This window comes from Chiloscyllium punctatum, chromosome 16 (assembly GCF_047496795.1).
Source record: "Chiloscyllium punctatum isolate Juve2018m chromosome 16, sChiPun1.3, whole genome shotgun sequence".
Lineage (NCBI taxonomy): Eukaryota > Metazoa > Chordata > Chondrichthyes > Orectolobiformes > Hemiscylliidae > Chiloscyllium > Chiloscyllium punctatum.
The window spans coordinates 72,407,498-72,413,596 of record NC_092754.1 but is presented as its reverse complement, the minus strand read 5'-3'; the positions used below and the strand labels follow the sequence as shown (position 1 = coordinate 72,413,596).

The following is a 6,099-nucleotide window of genomic DNA, read 5'->3' as shown; positions in this document are numbered from 1 at the left end:
TCTAGAACTCCCCGCACTCCGAGTATTCATGTCTATGCAGAGAACCTCAGATTAAGGCTTTCTTTCTTACTCCATCTTCCACTGATAAATTTGTTGTTGTAAATTAGTACCAACTGTATCTCCCATTATTTTGAGAATCCTGGTAGTCTCCTCTACGATTCCTTTTTGGATCCAATGCACCCGCCAAGTTATTTTCAATCCCTCCCAAACACCGCACAAGGAACTCAGTCCCCGTTCTGTCACGTTAGCCCATCCAGCTTGTACAGCTGCTGCCTTCCCCAGAACCAGTCCCAATGTCCCAGGAAACCGAAGCACTTCCTGCTGCACCATCGTTCCAGTCACACTCTCATCTACCTAAAACTCCAAGTTCTGTTCTCACTTGGACACGGCACTGGCAGTAACCAAGAGATTGCGACATTTTCAGGTCCCGCTTGCTAACCATCCACCTAGCTCCCTAAATTCTGATTCCCAGACCGCTTCACCCTTCCTACCCAGGTCATTCCTACCAAAAGGGACATGACATTTGACTGCTCACTGTCCCCCAGATGAATGTCCTGCAGACACCGTTATATTCTTAACCCCACTATCCTGGAATAACAGAAACACTGACACCTTCTTCAATTTCCTGACTCCCCTGTGCCTATTGATCCTCCTTCCTTTTCCCTCCCCTCCTGCACAGTCAGCCTGCTTGTGGTGCCGCAGACATGGCTCCGACTGACCTCCCCTGAACAGCTCACACCTTCATCAGCTTCCAAACCAGGAAACTGAATTGGGAGGGAGATATCAGGATATCCATCCATTCCCTGAATGTTTCTCTTCGATTGTCTAGTCCCTTATTCCCTTTCTTCTTCTTGGCTGTCATGTCTGCAGGGTGATCTGCTCTCTGTGTGAGCTATTCACCTAACTCTCAGCATCACAATGTCCCATAGAGTCTCCAGTTACTATCTGAGCTCCAAGACCCAGTGTTCATCTAGGACACGAGCAGGGGCTATGACTTCACAACATAACAGAACATATTTTCCATCGAACAAACATGTCCTGTCATGTCTTAAAATGCAACCTGTCTAGAGTAACTTAATTAATTACTTACAATTAAATTAACATCAGGGAAAAAACAACATGATTAACTCCCTTATTCAACTGTGGCTTACTGAGGGTAATATATATATTGGCTCAGAATTTCACTTCTCCCTCTTATTTCCTGAGTTCAACCCTTATTTCAGAAGTTGAAAAAATAAATTTGCTAACTTCTATCAATTTACTGACAGTCCCTAATAACGGTGTATTATCTGCCAATGAATTTACAGCCTTTTCTGTGAAGGCTCTTGTACTTCTTCCACACTCAGTGCAGGCCCGTCCCAGCAGCAGAAAGTTATCTGTGTGACTCCCAGGTACGTGTAATCCTCCAGCTCCCACTCCACTCTGCTCCCTCACAGGGTCACTGTCTCTGTAACTCCCAGGTACGTGTAATCCTCCAGCTCCCACTCCACTCTGCTCCCTCACAGGGTCACTGTCTCTGTGACTCCCAGGTCCGTGTAATCCTCCAGCTCCCACTCCACTCTGCTCCCTCACAGGGTCACTGTCTCTGTCACTCCCAGGGATGTGTAATCCTCCAGCTCTCACTCCACTCTGCTCCCTCACAGGGTCACCGTCTCTGTGACTCCCAGGTACGTGTAATCCTCCAGCTCCCACTCTACCCTGTTCGCTCACAGGGTCACCGTCTCTGTGACTCCCAGGTATGTGTAATCCTCCAGCTCCGACTCCACTCTGCTCCCGCACAGGGTCACCGTCTCTGTGACTGCCAGGTACGTGTAATCCTCCAGCTCCCACTCCACTCTGCTCCCTCACTGGGTCACCGTCTCTGTGACTCCCAGGTACGTGTAATCCTCCAGCTCCCACTCCACTCTGCTCCCTCACAGGGTCACTGTCTCTGTGACTCCCAGGTCCGTGTAATCCTCCAGCTCCCACTCCACTCTGCTCCCTCACTGGGTCACCGTCTCTGTGACTCCCAGGCCCGTGTAATCCTCCAGCTCCCACTCCACTCTGCTCCCTCACAGGGTCACTGTCTCTGTGACTCCCAGGTCCGTGTAATCCTCCAGCTCATACTGCACTCTGCTCCCTCACTGGGTCACCGTCTCTGTGACTCCCAGGTACGTGTAATCCTCCAGCTCCCACTCCACTCTGCTCCCTCACAGGGTCACTGTCTCTGTCACTCCCAGGGATGTGTAATCCTCCAGCTCTCACTCCACTCTGCTCCCTCACAGGGTCACCGTCTCTGTGACTCCCAGGTACGTGTAATCCTCCAGCTCCCACTCCACTCTGCTCCCGCACAGGGTCACCGTCTCTGTGACTGCCAGGTACGTGTAATCCTCCAGCTCCCACTCCACTCTGCTCCCTCACAGGGTCACCGTCTCTGTGACTCCCAGGTACGTGTAATCCTCCAGCTCCCACTCCACTCTGCTCCCTCACAGGGTCACTGTCTCTGTCACTCCCAGGTACGTGTAATCCTCCAGCTCCCACTCCACTCTGCTCCCTCACAGGGTCACCGTCTCTGTGACTGCCAGGTACGTGTAATCCTCCAGCTCCCACTCCACTCTGCTCCCTCACTGGGTCACCGTCTCTGTGACTCCCAGGTACGTGTAATCCTCCAGCTCCCACTCCACTCTGCTCCCTCACAGGGTCACCGTCTCTGTGACTCCCAGGTACGTGTAATCCTCCAGCTCCCACTCCACTCTGCTCCCTCACAGGGTCACCGTCTCTGTGACTCCCAGGTACGTGTAATCCTCCAGCTCCCACTCCACTCTGTTCCCTCACAGGGTCACCGTCTCTGTAACTCCCAGGTACGTGTAATCCTCCAGCTCCCACTCCACTCTGCTCCCTCACAGGGTCACCGTCTCTGTGACTCCCAGGTACGTGTAATCCTCCAGCTCCCACTCCACTCTGCTCCCTCACAGGGTCACCGTCTCTGTGACTCCCAGGGACGATAAGGCCATGATCTTCAGTGCTGATTTCTATCCTCCCACTTTGCTGCCTCTGTAACTCCCAGGTGTGAGTGAGCCTCATGCTCCTGCTCCAAGTTGCTCCGTCACACGGTCACTCCTTCTGTGACTCGGTGCTGATATCGAGCCTCCTGCTCTGCTGCTTCTCCAACTCCAAGTCCTAGTCGACCTCGATCCTCGCTACTGATCAATATTCTCCCGCTTTGCGCTGCTCTCTCTCAGGTTCTCTCCCTTTGTGACTCCCAGGTAATGATAGGCCTCAGCCTCATCTAAGATTTACAACATCCCATTCCGCACTGCTGCCTTACAGAATCGCGGTTGTGCCTGGAAGACAGTGGGAAAGAGGAGGATTAGACAGAGCAGAGGGTGTTACAGTGATTGAGCGAGCTATATGGGATGCAGCAGGTTATCTGGGGAGCTAGGCAGACCTGCAGTGTCGAAAGCAGGTCATTGGAAGATACAGTGAGAGTTGCAGACACTGAAGAAGGCAAAGGAAATAGAGATAGTAGCTTGTTCATGACGGAGGTATGTAGAGTCAAAAGTGTTTTTTCTGAGCTGCTCACAGAGATGTGTAGACTTCAACAAATACAAATTGAGAGCCAGCAAGTGTTGTATGGTACTGGATACTGTTGGATATTACCGAATTAGAAGACTAGCAGTACATGAGGGGAATATAAATTTTTGGAGCACTGGTAGTGTTCAAGGACCCTCAGGACATGAGGAGGTGCAGAGAATGGGAGCGTTCCAAATAGTGGGATTGTGGGGGCTGGAAGTCCCGAGATGGATAAGGAGGATGAAAAGTTCCAATTTACCACACGCAACCATCGTAATTATAGAGATTTAAGGAAGGGAACTTGTGCTGTCATTGATTACACTTATATGGAGAGTTACAGAAACTGAAGGGGTTACAAATATAAAAGGGGAGAGATTTTAGGTGATCAGAAATTTAAACAAGAATAAAGAAATTTTAGTGACCTCTAACACAGATGGGAATGGAAGAGGTGCGATAGTGTGAGGAACTATAAGAGTTATAAGTCGGGGAGGATGTCAGATATAAAAGGGAGAGCTGCATTGTCTGTGTGCATTAGAGACATGAGGAGTGTTGTAGAGCCTGCTGGAGGTTACATGGATAACAGCAGTTCCAACGGCTGGTGCAGGGGCTCAGGAAGACAGCTCACTACCACCTTCTCAGGGACAACTCCAAATCAATAATAAATGCTGGCCTAGCCAGCAAAGCTCATGTTCAACAATGAATGAAGGAATAAAAGATCTACAAGTAGCACTGAGGTCACTCAGGAAGGCCCTTTCAACAGCACTTTACAAACCCGGAACCATTATACCCTGGAAGGAGAGGAACTCCAGGTGCAGAGGAACACCAACATTTCCAAGGTGCCCTCCAAGGCACGCTCCATCCTCCCAGCACTGAGTCTGTCCCTACACCCAAAGGGCTGCAATGGGTCAGGAAGGCAACTCCCCACCACCTTCTCCAGGGAATTACAGATGGGAAGGTAATGGGGAAACTCTGCTGTTTACAGCCAGACAGAAAAATAAATCCAGCAGTGGGTGTGAAATGAAATTTCTGTTTCACAACAACTTGTTGAACATGGAGAGAGGATTTGTCTGGTTGGCATAAGGCAGAGAGTGTGAAGGAAGGGGTCTTTTTCACGATGGGATCGGGTGATGGGGGAGCTCCGCAGGGGTCAGTGTTGGGACTACACTCAACACGTTATTCATTCAGAGTCTGAACAAAGGATGTGAAAGGGTATGACAAATGGGTTTCCAAGAAAGATTTCAGGGATGAAATTCGTGTCATATGAGGAGCAGGTGAAGTCTCTGGGTCTTCACTTGATGAAGTTTCAGAGGCGGCGGCAGTCTCATTCAAACTTACAGAATACTGAGGGGCCTGGATAGTGTGGGCAAGATGTTTCTACGAGCAGGAGAGACTCGGCGCCAAGGGCACAGCTTCAGAGTGAAGGGATGACCCTTTACAACAGAGATGTGGAGGAATTTATTCAGCCAGAGCGTGATGGATCTGTGGAACTCACTGCCTCATGGGGCTGTGGATGCGAAGTGATTCAGTGTATCTTACTTAGAGATAAGCAGGTTCTGGGTGAATAAGGAGATCAAGGGTTACAAGGAGTGAGAGAATGGGGTTGAGAAACAATTCATACACAATAGAATAGTGGAATAGACCTGATGGATTGCATGGTCTAATTCTACCCCTATATATGATGGTCTTATGGACTGCGCTTATTCCGTAAGTTTCTAAGTGTGCAGTTAGTATTTCTGGCATATCGTTTAACATACATTCCAGCACTTTCGTGATTATTGCTGTCAGCTCTTGGTTTCAGATCAACTGCAGAAAGCTACGCTATGGTGTAACGTGGGAATCCTGGTGTATAAATCTCAGAAAGGTAGCATACAGGGTCAGCAGGACATTGAGAAGGTAAATGGAATGCTGGCATTGATTTCAAAGGGAATGGAGAATAAAAATAGGGAAGGCTTGTCATAAATATAGAGGACTCCTGTCAGCCCACACTGAGAATACTGTGAACAGGTTTGGTCCCCTATCTGGAGGGAAAATGCCCTTGCAGTGGAGGCAGCCCAGAGAAGGTTCACCAGGCTGGTCTTCAAAATGGAGGGATATTTATGAGAAGAGGTGGAGAAGGTTGAACTTGCAATTGTTAACATTTAGAAAATGAGGCAAATTTATTGATACACCAAAGATTCTTGTGTTCTGACAGATTCGGTACCGAGACATTGTTTCACTGAGCAAGAATCTGTAACTGGAGATGAAGGGGAATACAGTTACTAGAGAAGTTAACAGAAAAGCTGGGCTGTAGAGACTGGAGGATGTTACAGAGTTTGGTGGTTTGAGATCACTGTTGGTGGTTAGAGATCAGGTGGTTGTTGGGCTGAAAGATGTCAAGTGGAGTTACAGGATTATCAATTCTGAAGGATTTACAGAGATCGGGAGGAATATAGGGACTAGAGATTACACAGTAGTAGTTGGAGCTACAGAAGGTTTTAGAGAAAGGGAGTGTTATAGGCACTGGAGAGTAGACAGATGGGGTGGTATTTGGAGCTACAGGAGTTTATA

The 6,099-nt window shown here is 48.9% G+C and overlaps 1 long non-coding RNA gene across 1 annotated transcript in view; it reads right to left on the bottom strand.

Moving 5' to 3' along the window:
* Positions 1-2,801: 2,801 nt before the first annotated feature.
* The window catches only part of LOC140487211 (uncharacterized), a 58,835-nt gene continuing 55,537 nt past the window's right edge, over positions 2,802-6,099 (bottom strand). The window contains exon 5 of the long non-coding RNA XR_011962763.1: positions 2,802-3,323. This is a non-coding gene — a long non-coding RNA (uncharacterized lncRNA). The remainder of the gene's footprint in view (positions 3,324-6,099) is intronic.